Raw genomic sequence first — 15,865 nt, 5'->3', positions numbered from 1 at the left:
CTATATTGCATTTCTTTGACGTGTAATCTAATTTTACGGATTATTTTTCTTTATTTGGTACTTTTTTCTTATAATATGCATTATAATTTACGCGATATTTTTCTTTATGAATTACTTTTACGCGATTTCTCACATACGATTTTTTACGCGTTGCCTTTCTCTACCCGAATGAGTTATTTTTACACATTATACGTTTCATTGTTACGCGACTTTTAAACGTTATTACTTAACTTTGTTGCGTGTTATTAAATTCCTTTTTTTCATGCGTTACGTTTTTTCTGCATCATTTTTTTACTTTCCTTCCGCATTACTTTAAGTGTTACTTAATTTTATGAATTACTTTTCTTTATGCGTTACATTTTGACATCAAATACTTTCACATAACTTTTCTTAAGTTTAAATTTACTTTTTTTATGTGTTATTTATACGCGTATACTTCTTCAAGCGTTAATTTTTATGCCTTATTTTACAAGATCTATGTATGCATTTTATCTTATGTGTTTCTTTTCATATAGAGTTGCATTTACGCCTGACTTTCTTTACTTTATTATGCCTTAATTTTAAGCGTTGCTCGTTTTCATTCTTTTCTCCACACTTTATATTTTACGCGTAACTCTTCTTTATAGTTACGCATTTACTTTCCTTACGTGTCTCTTACTTTTACGCGTTATGATTTAATACGAATTAATTTTTTATTAAATTCGTAACATTTACTTTTCTTCTAAGTTACTTTTAAATTTAAGCGTTAATTCATTTTACGCGTTTTTTTCTTTATGCATTATTATTGTTTTCTTTTCTCATAACTTTTACGTGTTGCTTTTAATTATTTGCGTTATCCTTTACTCTACATTTTACTAGAATTTTTTTCCCTTATGACGCATATTTACACTTCTCGTCCTAAGTGTTACTTTTTGTTCATTTTTTTAAATTTAATTTATAAACACTATCAACACTATATTTTATTTTTCTTATGCTCTATTTTTTCGCCTTTCCTCACGCATTTATTTTTCACACCCATAAAAAAGTTATGTTTAACTTTTACACTTTTATTGTAGTTAGCACGTTGCTTTTATACTTAACTTAAAACGTTTTTTCTCCTTCTTATACATGATTTTTACCTTTGTACGAATTGTTTTTAACTTATTTGCTTTTATTACGTGTTACTTTTATGCACTGCATTTATTCGTTTCTACGTTTATTCTATTATAAAATTTACGCATTACTATATTTTAAGTTTTTCTACTTCGTGAATTACTTTTGTTTCATTTTCTTATGCAATACTTTTAAATATTGCTTTACTAGTTTACGCAATCCTTTACTGTACTTTTTATGGTTTTTTTTCTTCTCCTTTATGCACTATATTTAAGTTTCTCCTCTTCTTAAGCGTTACTTTTTCACGCTTACTTTCTATGCATTATGTTTAAACGTTAAATTTGCTTTTTTTTATACTTAATTTACACACTAACTGCTTTATATTTTCTTTTCTTATGCGCTATTTTTAATTTTCTTATGCTCACGCATTTATTTTATTTTATGCATAAAAAGTTATGTTTAACTTTTAAAATTTATCGTACTTTACACGTCGTTTTTTTTCTTCTTTACTTTACTTTAAGCGGTTAGTTTTTTTATACTTTACTTTTACGCATTGCTATAACTTCTGGATGGCTTTTACTTTAATGCGCCACATTTATACTTTTATTAAATTTACTCCTTATTATGTTTTACGCTTTTTTTTTCTTTATGTAATACTTTTGTTTCCTTTTCTTATCATTAATTTAAGCATTGCTTTTATTTATTTATTTATTTCGCTATCCTTTACCATACATTTTACGGTATTTTTTCCTTATGACCTATATTTACGCTTCTTCTCGTCGCCTGTCTTCACGCATTTATTTTTCGTGCGCATAAAAAGTTATGTTTAATTTTACATTTTATTGTATTTTGGACATAGCTTTTAAACTTTACTCGATGCGTTTTTTCTTCGTGTACATGGCTGACATTTTTATGCGCTGCTTTTATTTCTTCGTTTTCTTTATGCGCCACATTTACTCATTTCTACGTTTATTTAATACTAAATTTACTCCTTATTATAATTTACTTTTTTTTTCTTTATGTTATACTTTTGTTTCCTTTTCTTATATTTAATTTTTCGCATTGCTTTTATTTATATCGCTATCCTTTACCCTACATTACCCTAACACGTTTAGAAGGCCTCAAATATTTTCTGGACGAAACTACTGTTTTTTGTTTTAATTCTGAAGAATTGGCTGTCTTATTGTTGAAAATGTTTTAAGTCTTAGTGCAATTTCTTTTCAGTATACGAAGCTAATCACACCGGACAAAAAATTAGTCAACCTTAGTGAAATCATGAAAAACATCATTTTATAGCATGTAACAAACCAAATTGCGAGCCAAATTGCCAAGTAACCAAATTGCGAGGATGCTGATTTCGGCGTTTTACCTGTTGTTCCAACATGTCCCACTTATTTTCAATGGGGTTGAACTCGTGCAACTTTGCATGCCATACGAGATGCATTTGAGTGTCTGAGTGTTCGTTCATAAAATCAGTCACATATTCTTCCAGCCCTATGAACTTTGCTGATGTCATCTTGAAAAATAGGGATGTCGGCACACTCTTTTCATAAAGATGTTGACTGAAAGGCATCATCTGATTATCCAGAATACTCAAACATGCTAGCTCGTGTTAGTGGCCTCCTTAGGGAGCCCCATCCATAATAAGAAAAACTCCCCCAAAACATGACAGACTCACCTTCTGCTTTAAACTGACCTTGCGCACAGTCAGGTGCTTCATGTGCTCTCTGTTGCACTCGATGACATGCGTCTTTTGAATAAAGTCAAAAGCGTTATTCGTCATACCATAATTTATTCAGCCAGTCAGCAAGTGCCTTTGCGAACAATGGCCTCTTACAAGAGGTTAGACTCCAAATGTTCTACGCATGTAGCTCCCGTCGCAATGTTTTCTCACTAACAGTTTGGAATGAACCATCATTTACTTACTGAAGCAATTCCTGTTGGGTTCGGAAGTGATTTTGATTGAGAAGTCACGAAACACGTTTCTGATCTCTTTCATGCAGGATCTTTTTCCGACCACAATTCTGACGTCTTTTTCGTGACTACATGTATTACACCACTGCTTGTAGACACATATTAACAGTCGGAATTGAAAAACCAAGAAATCCAGCCACTTAATTCACCTTATGACCATGGGCATGGCCAAACACAATTGCTCCGTTTTGCCACTCTATTACATCCTTACACCTACCTATATTTACACATAATTTCACTTACAGAAAAAATATCTCGCTGATAGCTACTTGACTTTGATTGCGTTGAAGCAGTGTGCAAGGAGTTGAGCACATTATTTGACCGCTGCGTCTTCTAACGAAACCTAAAGATTCATCGCGGTGATTGGCGCTTGGGTGACTAATTTTTTGTCCGGTGAGCTTATGTTTTCTACTTTCTTTTTATTGCATACTCTTTTTGTTTGCTTGAAAATTTATATCAATGCTGGATAGTATGAAAGCGAAAATTATTAAGCTCTTCTCTTATATTGCTTACCTTTAAAAAGCTAAGATGTCAAGTCTTGTTTGAATTTGTCTTTCATGAAGTTTTCAAGAGCTGAAAAAATATCACATATTGATTATTATTACATAAACACTTATGCAACATTATAGGAATATTTTAATTGCTTTGTAAGGACATAAAGGGGATGGGGGGTTTGTGATTTACTAATTTCATGAGACAAGTTTATGAGTCATGCTTACGAAAGTCATTTAAATCACTATCTTTTAAATTTTTCCTATAAAATATCAGTTGAATTAACTTCAAATTTAAAGAAAGAAGTTTGAAAAAAGAAAAAAAATTGGACAATAATTGCTGTTATGCAATTCAATAACATTTTACCTTTAATTTATTTTAACTCATTCAATTTACTTAATATTTTCTTCAATCTCTTTACTTATTACTGAACTTTTATATATGGTTTCATATGTTTCACATTACTCTTCAGACTTTACGTTAAATTTTGCACTTGACTTTATACTTTGCATTATAGTTTATATTTCTCGTTTTACTTTACATTTTACACTTCACTTAATTTCACGCTTCACTTTATATCTTACGCTGTAAATTATACTTCACGTTTTATTTAACCTTCTGCTTTAGTTTACTTTACTTTTTTCTTTATATTTTACTCTTTACTTTGAACTTTATATTTTACACGTAATTTTAAACTTGGTTTAATCTTGGTCTTACATTAGTTTCAGTCAAAATTAGACTAGACTAGTCAAAACTTAGTCTTACATTATACTTTAATTTACACTATAATTTATACTCTATCGTTAACTATACTTTCTACCTGACACGCATCTTACTTTACATTTAACTCTACGCTTACATTTTAGTGTACACAATTTTCACATTATGCTTTCCGCTTTTTACTTTACGCTTTACTTTACTAGCTGTTTTCTTTACTTTACATTTTATGATTTAATTTATATACCACATTTTGTTTTACTTAATACTTTGTTTTAAACTAAGCTGTACTTTTTACTATATTATATTTTAGTGTCTTCTTTACTTTACACTTTTCTTTTTATTATATTTCAAAAATATAATATACTTTCTACCTTTCGCTTTGCTTTATAGTTCAATATTTACTTTATTTCATTTTTTACGCATTGCAGTTTTTTTTATATCTTCTGCTTTATATTATTCTCTATTTTGTTTTATATTTAACGCGTTATTTTACACTTTTACTACATATTACACGCTTTACTTGAGTTTACACTTTATTCGTTTTACGAGTTTCCTTATGTTATACACATTACTTTACGATATACTTTCTACTATGCTTTACTTTTTTTTCTGTATTTCCCTTTTTATTCTTTCAGATTTTTACTTTAAGCTTTACTTTCATATTTTGCGCTTTCAGTTACTTACGCGTGACTCTTTTTTAAATTTATTTTTTGCTTCACTTTATATCTCACTCTTTACGTAACACTTTATCTTATACTTCATATATTACGCTTTAAATTTCCCTGATACTTCAAACTTTACTATTCTTTATTCTCTGTTACAATTGCTACTCAATGTATTAAGTATTACTTCATATTAAGCTTTCTTTTTACTTCATTAAATATTTTACACCTTATATTTTCGCTTTACTTTATGTTTTATGCATTTATTGTATGCAATATTTATTTAGCGCTTAATATTAAATTTTATTCTTTATTTAATTGTACGCTTAACTTCATACTTTGATTACGCATCATTTATTATTTAGACGATGTAGTAAGACATTTGCATCTGAAATTCATTGATCATTTTTCACGCAAAATTAACCCATATTCGAAGATACGACAAAATGACTTCTGCTTATTTATAAACAAGATTTTATCTTTATTTTTTTATCGCATTTTAGGTCAATTATGATAGTATTAAGTTCAATTAATTTTATTATTCGCTGCATTGCAATTTATTTAGAAACAGCTTTATTTTAATTGGAGAATGTGCAATTTTTTATCGAGACATTTCAATAAAACTTAAATTATTTAATACTACAGGGGATGAATCACGAAATGGTTTTATTATCATTATTAGAAAACCTTATTCCCTATCACGACGCTAAAGTTACAATTGTTACTTATAATTCATTGATTAAAGTTTTTTAACATATTTTTCTTAAGTCTACGTCAAGATATTAAATGCTTTCAGCAGAAAAAATAATTATTTTAATCTGCTTATATCGTGGCATTTTTCCGTTATGAAATTTCTTGTTTTTTTAAAAAATGGTTTTAACATAATTAGAAAGCCTCATACATTTTCTTGACTAAAAATACAGTTTTTTTATGTCGTCAATATATCAGATAATCAATAAACCAGATATGTGGCAAGTCTTAAATGTAATTTCTTTTATGTATACGAAATTATGTTCGCTATTAATATATATCTTTATTGCGTATTCTTTTTATTTTTTTGAAAACTTATGTAAATGCCGGTTAATTAGAAGATTATATTTTGCATGAACTTACTTTTAATAATTTAAGACATCGACTTTTTGATGGATTTGTATACCATATAGTGTTCAAAACCTGAATAAACACGACACATTGGTTAAAATTATATAAATATTTATGCAACACTATAGAAACCTTTCTATTTTATTTTATAACCGTCGTTGAACAGCCGATTCAATTTTTGGGTTTACGAATACAAATGTTCAATTCCATAGCCTCGTAATTTCGAACCCAATCCAGAAGACAAGGAAACTCCTGGATCAAGTATTGGGAGAAATTTGCCTTGTTGGAAGACTCTGATGGAACAAACCCCCATTTGCGTTATATGGAGAGGAAGAACACAAGAACCTCCCACGGTTAGCTAGACGGCAAGGGGAATCTAACCCACGATCTGTCTACCACTGAGGATATATCACGTCATCACAGTGGTCGGTGCAAGCGGGATGCGGAATTCGTATCGACCAGTCATCGCCGGGATCGAACCCCGGTTCATCTCACTGAAAGGCGAACGCTCTATCCCCTGACTCATCCCGGCTTCATAGGGACCTTTCAAACTTTATGACATAAGAGGGATGTAGATTTGTGATTTACTTTCTTTTTTGTGACAAATAGCACGCGGGAAACGAGCAACGCCTACGTAAGGCATTTAAATCACATCATTTTTAAAAATTAAAAAAAATATAAAAAGTAGAACAATGATTCAGGGAAAATTACAATTAAAATTACATCACATTTAAAACAGAAGTTCAGTACGAATAAGGAAAAAGTTGGACACAAATCACTTTTATGTTACCATTTATAACCATTTCAGGAAAATCAGGAAATATTTCTAAAGAATATTCTTCCCAAACTTTTATAAAATCAATTGAAATACCCTACCTAATGTTTTTAGCTAAAATTATATTACTTCAGGAAAACTCAAAGTTAGATCCAGGTGGTGTGTTGTTACTTTCTTACGTAATCATAGGATAAGATTTGCTTGATTTTTCTGACTAGGAGTGAGGGGGGAGAGAAAGGGGTGCCAAAAATTGAGAAAAAAAAACAATACTTTATTTGTATATGTCTCCATATACGAGTAAATCAAAATATTTTCTTTTTTATTTCTAAAGATGGTTCATTATGGAGATATTATTCTCCAAATATTATTTTCCATGATAAATTTTTAGTTGCTTTTGTACTTATTTTATCCTAACGATTTATATCATGAAAAAAGAAGGTATCAAACATTTCAAAGACGGAATCATTTAAAAAAAAAAATTGAAAAAGTTTAAAATTCCTGCATTTCACCGTATTAGCCGAGTTTATGACTTCGACATCACATTGAGCGTAATTATTACTTAAAGTAGCTTTTTATTACTTAAAGTAGGTTTATTTTCTAGAACCACGTTATTTTGAAAAGAATTAGAAATTGCAATTTTTATTTGCGTTATTTAAAGTTCAAGCGCCGACCGGCCTGTGTAAGAGTTAGGGAATTACCGTTGCATCAGAGAGGTTATGGGTTCGAATCACGGACAAGGCATGGAAGTTCTTTCCTTCTCTGTACTATCGGTCCTTACTGAAGGAGCAACGTTGGCCCACCTAATAAGGTACCCATGAAAGAGTAGCCAACAAATCTGCCAGGTGCCTGTATGACCTAGGCCATTATCAAGGTGAGCATTGGAGAAAAAAAATTAATGATCAAGCTAAAATTTGTCTTCTCAATATGGCCTTAGAGTAAAATTTACAAAACGAAAACGTCCCAAATACTTCAACTTTTGTAAATATTTCTTCGCAACCGAATAGGATTTACTTCTGAATTTCAACGCTTTTATCTTTTTTTGAAAAACAAACTGTTGTGCAATTTTTTGTTAAAAATTTATAGCCTTATAGTAAGGAACAATTAGCCACGAAATTAATGTTTATGTGAGATAATTAGTTAATAACACTTAACAGTATAAAAAAAATATCATATCAAATCTAGTAAACAATTTGCAAAAAAGAATTCAAATACTTCTTTTTTAAAGGGCGTTGAAAATGTTTGCTTTGCTAAGTGGCTGATTAGGACCCTAAGATCTAATCAATTAATTATATTTCATGTTGGCTTTTCCTCAACTTTAAGCTCTTGTGAAGTATAGTTTTATACTTAATTGTTACTCACAGTTCCAGTTATTCACGGCGTGTTTAAATATGTTACTACTAAAAAATTAATAGGAAAATCGCACAGTTGGTATATTTAAAGGCAATATGTAAGACATAGTTTTAATGCCGTGATGGTTCAGAGGATAGAGTGCTGGCCTTCCAATGAGGTGAACAAGGTTCGAATCCCGGTGATGGCTAGTCGATTCGAATTCCGCACCTAGCTCGCATCGATCACAGTGCTGACGTAAAGTATCCGCAGTGGCAGACGGATCATGAGTTAGTTCGCAAGTCCAACAGTGGGTCGATTGTACAACGATGGTTATAAAATAAAATTGTAAAAGGAGTCACGTTGGCTCAGAAAAAAAAAAAAAGAATTTCCTCTTGGTTTCTTGGGTTCGATGACTGGTTTATATGGGTTCTACTCCCGGCTTCCACATACCAGAAATTTTAAAAAAAATATCATCCCTGTAAATGGGTTTATGTGTTAAATCACTTTATCGTTGGGCTAATCACAAAAGGTTTTCATGGTTTTTCTCGCGATGTAACGTTTGCGGTTTTCTGTGTAGGTGAAAAGATATATTCGATATTTGTTGTCATTAAATGGAACTTCGGGAAATATGTTGAAAGAATCTTCGCAAACAATTAATAGGAACAGTTTGATGCAGAAATGTCACATTTGGAAAAAATAAAGTGTAACTTGTTGCTATATTATCCCAAATCTTTTCTTTATAAAATGATAAACATATAAATACTGGTAATTTAATAAATTTATCAACCTTGTGGTTTAAAATATAGTGACATTCTATTAACAGGTCTTAATAAGCAAATATTTAATATATGAAGACTATTTTTCTCATTTGTAATGTATACCAATGTTAAGGAGTTTAAAAATAATTTTACCTTTAGATAAAATTCTACAGATTTTTAAAGAAAATTTTTTATCTTACATTTCATATTTCAATTTTTAAACAATGGCAATCACGCAATCTACAGAATCAACTATATATATATTTTTCTAAGAAGGATAAAATTGTTAGGATAGTTTTCGGTATCCAATGTACAAATCGAATATTTGGTTTAGTGGTATAATATATAATAGGGGACAGTTCTTTAGCTATTCTTTTTCGCAAAAAAAAAAAAAAAAAACACAAAACCTATAAACTAGACAAGAACCTATACCACTTAAACATAAAACAACAAATTTGTATTTTATCGTCAAACGTCAGCCCACGATAAGTGACAAAATGGTTCTTGTCAAAATAAGTTTTAGATAACTTTTGTCCTATAAAGCATAAGTTAATATTTTACCTTCAAACATTAGCTCAATTTATATCAAAGCCTGGCGTTGAACACTGAATTCACTACCAGTCTTAGCTACAATATCCGATCAAGCATTGGGACAAATTAGTCTTAGTGAAGAAATTTTTGATGGAATTAGCCAACATTTGCGTTACATGGAGAAGAAAACCACGAAAACCTCCAATGGTCAGCCCGGCGGCAAGTGTATAACATTAGCTCATTGCACTAAGTCGTTAGTCTGTAAAAACGAGGGGAAATTTTATATCTTCCATAAGCATTGCTCGTTATCTTCCTCCCTCTTTGTCAGAAAAAATAAATTTAGAAGTTTTCGTTATATTTGTAAAAAGATAAAAATTGATGTAGCATGAAGTTGAAATTCTTAATAAAACTATCGGTCTTACAAAATACCGATCAATTCTATTTAGTAACTTAATCTCATCATAAAAACAATCTATTTTGTAAAATGTATGGGAAACAATTAGATTTCATATGAAGTAATTATTATTTCAAAAGGATTTTAAATAAAAAAATGATTAATAAATTTAGTACCGTTGATTTGCATAATTAATATTCGTCTACTGGTATAATTTATATGTTTGAAAACAAATACTGTAAGAATTAGATTACATGAGCACTTTAATGACAAGTCTACGATAACCTAAGTTTGTCAGCTAAGCAAAACAAGTTATAGCTAACTTATGTTCTAAAAATCACAAGCTAGAATTTTGCCTCCAAATGTCAGCGCATTGTACAAATTCGTTAACACACGTTAGCACCAAAAAGTAACGTAATCTCATCCAACAAAATAAGGAAAACTTTAGATATTTTATAGCATAGAAACTAAAACTTGAATTTTGCAAAATTATCAAATAAAAAAGTTATGGTCAAAACATGCTTTAACTGATTCCTGATCAATCCTACGCGTTGAAATTTCACCTCTACGCATTTGTCCCTTCATCGAAATCATAACATTAACGTAAATATTTGTTAGCGACAAAATTATAAAAACAACAATTACAAAAACATCTGCAAAATAAGTTTTAACTAAAACAAATTTCAGCCAATTTATTATTTAGAAACTTCAATCTTGAATTTCATGCTCAAATGTTTTCCCATTATAGAAAATTATAGGAATAATCCAAAAACAAGGTAGGTACTTATTTAACGCTGCACTAGAGCTGCATAATGGGCTATTGGCGACGGTCTGGGAAACATCCCTGAGAATGATCCGAAGACATGCCATCGCAATTTTGATCCTCTTCATAGGCTCACTTCATAAAAATGTTAGAGCATACGCTACTTTAACAAAAGGTGTCAATACAAGTTTCTCAAAATGTGCGAAACCACAAGTTTGAATTTCGCGACCAAACGCTTAGCTCATTTTAAGAAATCGCTAAGAGAAAAAAATTTTGAAAAACAAATTTTAGGCAACTTTCGTCCTAGAAACTAAGAGATTGAATTCCAAGAGTTGTAAGAAATATTTAGTGTTAGTAATCCAACAAAAATTTCCTTAATATTCCCACCAAAAAGTATGATAAAAAAAGTTTTAGCTAAATTATGACCTAGAAACAACAAATTAGAAATTGACCTCTATACCTAAGTCCATTTTAGTAGCTCGTGACCATGAGTAAAAATAATGGGATTTCAGTGTCGTATGTTAACAATGCTCATAACTAGGGACTGAATTAGAAATTAGGAGATTGTAGGAGCCAAATTATCGGAGGGCTTATTTGTCGTAACTTTAAGTCAAATTCAAACGTTATTTATATAAAAGATGCGTTTTATATATTCACAATATAATTAAATTAAGATATATAAGTAAATTTGAGCTAGAATTTATTTCAATTTCTGTTATCACGCATAACTTTCCTCACATTTTGCAAAAAAAAATTTAGCAAATGTCTTTCCGACTTGCTTTTGTTATATTTGAACGGTCTGAAAATCTTTTGAAGTCTTACCAGAGCTATGATGAATCACACAATACTATTTTCCATCATAAAGACAACATCCTGTCCTATAAAATGGAAAGTAATCAATAAGATTTGAATTAACCTTATTTATACATTTAACCTTACTTGATTTAGTATCACATTGAAAAGACCATATTTCGGTCTCCTAATTATTATTTAATGTAGCTAAATATTTTCTTGAACCACGTTATTTAGAAACGAATTAGAAAATGCAATTTATACTTACATTAAGGTTCAAAATTAAATTTGTTTATTTTCTCAATATAGCCTAAAAGGAATATATAAAGAACGAGAACGTCCTAAATACTTCAATTTTTGTAAAAAATTTGGAATACGGTTTTTTTTTTTTATTTTCGAAAGCCGATTAAGATCAATTTCTGAATTAGAACACATTAATCTTTTTTTTTTTTTTTGAAGAACAAACTCTTGTACTCTTTTCAGTTAAAAAATTATAACCTCATAGTAACGAGCAATTAATTATACACGAAATTAATTAGTAACGTTTGAGTGGGATAATTAGTCAAACGCATTCCAATGACCACAGTCCACTAGCACAAACAGCTACTGACGTGTAATATCCTCAGTAGTAGAGGGATCATGCGTTTGAGTCCTCTTGCGGTCAGGCTAACAGTGGGAGGTTCTCGTGGTCTTCCTCTCCATCTTACGCAAACGAGAGTTAGTTCCATCAAAGAGTTCTCTATGAGAGTTTTCTTGTCTTCTGGATTGGGTTCAAAGTTACGTAGTTGAACACTGGAAGTCGTAAATCCAAAATATTGTCAATGACGGTATGAAATGACAATATAAAATAAAATTATCAATTAGGAATCACGTTGACGAAGCAGAAAAAAAATTACCTTCCCAATAATGTGTTCAATGACTGGTCTGTGTGGGTCCCGGCTTGCCCCGACCAGACAGTTAAGTATAAGATGATCATTGTAAATGGGTCACGGGTTAAAATCCCTTTATCAATGGGCTAATCATGTAAGTTTTCATGGTTTTTCTCTCGTTGTAAGGTTGCCGTTTTCTGTGTAGGTAAAAGGATATATTCGATATTTATTGTCATTGTATAGAACTGTGGGAAACATGTTGAAAGTATCTTTCGAAGCAGTTAGCAGGAACAGCAAAAATATCATATTTGAAAAAAAAAATAAAGCGTTACTTATTACTTAATTGTCCCAAGTTCTTTCCTTATTAAATGCTAAACGTATAAATAATTGTAATTTAATAAATTTATCAAGCTTCTGGTTGAAAATAAGACATTCTATTAACAGTTCTATAAATCTATTAATTTAATAAGCAAGTATTTAATTTATGAAGTGTGTTTTCTTAATTTGTAATGTATACCAATGTTATAGAGTTTAAACAATATTCTTACTTGCACATAAAATTTTAATTTTTCTTCAATTTTTACTGACAATTCAAATTTTAATTCATAAATTTCTTATTTCAATTCTTTAATTATGGCAAATTATGCAATATACCACATCAAATATATATATATATATATATATATATATATATATTTCTATGAGATAAATAACAATTCTTAGAATAGTTATTGGCATTTAAAGTACAAATCAAATATTTAGTAAAGCCGAATAATATACTGTAGAGAACAGTACTTCAGTTATTATTTTATTTTACTTTTAAAATAATGTCAATTTATTTTAAGTTCGTTAATTAATTATTGTATTACAAATTAAAGTGCTTATAAAATCTTCAAATGGATATTAACACAAAACCTATGAACTGAAGAACCTATGACATTTATGATCCAAAAACAACAAATTTGTATTTCAACATCTAACGTTAGCCCGCTTTAAGTTCCAAAATAAGTTTTAGGTAACTTTTGAATAATAAAACATAAGTTAATATTTTACCTTTAAACATCAGCTCATTTTATTTATAGAAGGAGTTGAACATTAAATCCATAGTCCATGTCAGTTCCAATAACCGGTCAAGCATTGGGACAAACTATAGCCTCCGTGAAGGACTTTTAGATGGAACTAACCCACATTTGAGTTATATGGAGAAGAAAACCACGAAAACCTTTAACCGTCAGCCCGGCGGCAAGGGTACAACATTAGCTCATTGTAGGAAGTCGTTAGTTTATAAAAATGAAGGGAAATTTAGCATCTTTTACAAGCATTGCTCATTACCTTCCTCCCCCAAAAATAGGTTTCAAATGGTTTTTTACTTAAAAAAAAATTATTAATAAATTTCGTACCGTTAATTTCCATAATGAATATTCGTCTGCCAGTATGATTTATATGTTTGAAAACAAATACTGTTAGAATTAGGTTGCATGAGCAACTTTACTACAAGTCTAGAACAATCTAAGTTTGCCAGCTAGGCAAAACATGTTATAGCTAACTTATGTTCAAAAACACTCAAGCTAGAATTTTGCCTCCGAATTTCAACGTATTAAACAAATTTGTTAACACACGTAAGCAACGAAAAGTAACATTATCTCATCGATCAAAATTATGAAAATCTTAGCTATTTAATAGCATAGAGACTAATGTTTGAATTTTGCAAAACTGTCAAATCAAAAAAGGTATGGTCAAAACAAGCTTTAGTTGATTCTTGATCGATAAAACACGAGTATAAACTTATACTCCCAAACATTAGTCCGTTCAAAGAAATCAAAAGACCAACGTAAAGTTTTGTTTGCTCTTCCACAAACCAGTCTTGACTAAAACAAATTTCAGCTAATTTATTATTTATAAACTCCAATCTTGAATTTCGCATTCAAATGTTTGCCCATTTAGCTAATTATAGTAACCATCCAAAAACAATTAAAGCAAAGTTTACATTAATTTTTACCTAGAAACAGCAAGTTTCAATTTAACCTCCAGAAATTACCTCATTGAGCAAAATTGTCATCCCAACACGAAAATTTTCATTATCCCATCAACCAAAATTAGGTTATAGAAAAAATGAGCATAAAGTACATTTTTCTTTAGAAAATTGGAATAATGTTTTCAAATGTTCATCCATTGTAGGAAATAGTTGTCCTAACAGAAAGTTTGGTTAGCCCAACCATCAATAAGAAAAAAGTATGGCCAAAACAAGTTTTAGCTAATTTATTACATAAAAACTTTAAAATTTATCCAAAAATATTAAGAAATTGCTGGCGCAGCTGACATTTTCTTTCTTGAAGCTAGGAAAAATATGTTTAAAACAATTTTTTGCAAACTTTAAATCTAGAAAGAAATCTTGCCTCAAAACATAGGTTCACTTCACAAAATAATTAGAGCATAATCTGCTTAAACAAACTATGATGTATTGTCTTAGAAAATACTGAAGAATTTCATGATTTAACAATACTTATTGCTATCTCTCCTCCCACCAGGAAAAGTTATGGCCAATAAAAGTTTCTTAAAATGTACGAAAGCACAAGTTAGAATTTCGAGATCAGACGCTTAGCTCACTTTAGGACATTGTTAGCCGTCCTAAAAGAAAAAAAGCTTTGCAAAAACAGTTTTAGGTAACATTCGTGCTACAAACTATAAAGTTGAATTAAGAATTAAAAAGTTGTAGGAAATATTTAGAGTTGGTAATGCGACAAAAAGTTCCATTAATATTCCCTTCAAAAAACTATGGCTAAAAAATTAGCCAAATTATGACCTAGAAACGACAAATTAGAATTTAACCTCTAAACGTTGTTCCATTGTAGTATCTCGTGATCCCAACAAAAATAATGAGATTTTAGTGTCGCATGTTTACAATGCTCATAAATAAGGACTGAGTTAGAAATCTGAAGACAGTAGAAACTGTCGGAGGGCTTATTTGTCGTAACTTTAAACCAAATTTACACGTTATTTATATATATATATATATATATATATATATATATATATATATATATATATATATATATATATATATATATATATATATATATATGATGCATTTCAAATATTCATAACGTAAGTAAATTAGATACATCAGTAAATTTGAGCCTGAATTTATTTCACTTTTTGCTATCAGACATCTCTCATATCCTTCCTCCCACTTTGCCTGAAAAAGTGATCAAATCCCTTTCCGACTTGAGGTACTTCTATTAGATTTGAAAGGTCTGAAAATGTATTGAAGTACTAGAGTATAAGAGCTTACCAGAGCTATGACGAATCACGCAATACAATTCTCCATCATAAATACAACATCCTGTCCTATAAAACGCAACGTAATCAATTAGATATGAATAAAATATCAGCCTTTTAAAATAATAATAAAATTACGACACATATGAATATGTGGTCACTATTATTTATTTGTTCGAAGAAATGTTTTATTACAAAAATGTTATATGCGTTCAATTTTTCCCTAAAATCTCTGTCAACCAAAGTTAGCGTTCTAAATATAGAGGTGAATTATCAGTCACCACCGGCCGCAAGGAGACTAAATATATAAAAAATATGGCGATTAAACAGATGT

The 15,865-nt window shown here is 30.0% G+C and overlaps 2 protein-coding genes across 4 annotated transcripts in view; both read right to left on the bottom strand.

The window, feature by feature from the left end:
- The window catches only part of LOC147816935 (uncharacterized), a 266,782-nt gene that overhangs the window by 196,009 nt on the left and 54,908 nt on the right, over positions 1-15,865 (bottom strand). The gene's annotated exons all lie outside the window — the stretch shown is intronic.
- LOC107443274 (coatomer subunit gamma-1-like) overlaps positions 1-15,865 on the bottom strand; it is a 57,691-nt gene that overhangs the window by 1,502 nt on the left and 40,324 nt on the right. For 2 of the 3 annotated variants that reach the window (XM_087152966.1, XM_087152958.1), the window contains 4 exons: positions 15,545-15,600; positions 11,414-11,469; positions 6,054-6,113; positions 3,580-3,639 (listed from right to left, as the gene is read on the bottom strand). The gene's annotated coding sequence lies outside the window, so the exon portion shown is untranslated. The remainder of the gene's footprint in view (positions 1-3,579; positions 3,640-6,053; positions 6,114-11,413; positions 11,470-15,544; positions 15,601-15,865) is intronic. The other variant, XM_087152962.1, reaches the window with a different exon arrangement.

This window comes from Parasteatoda tepidariorum, chromosome 1, assembly GCF_982258835.1.
Source record: "Parasteatoda tepidariorum strain Cologne lab strain chromosome 1, Ptep-v5.0, whole genome shotgun sequence".
NCBI classification, from domain to species: Eukaryota; Metazoa; Arthropoda; class Arachnida; order Araneae; family Theridiidae; genus Parasteatoda; species Parasteatoda tepidariorum.
Note: the sequence above shows the minus strand (reverse complement) of the source record. Positions and strands in the feature narration are given on the sequence as shown.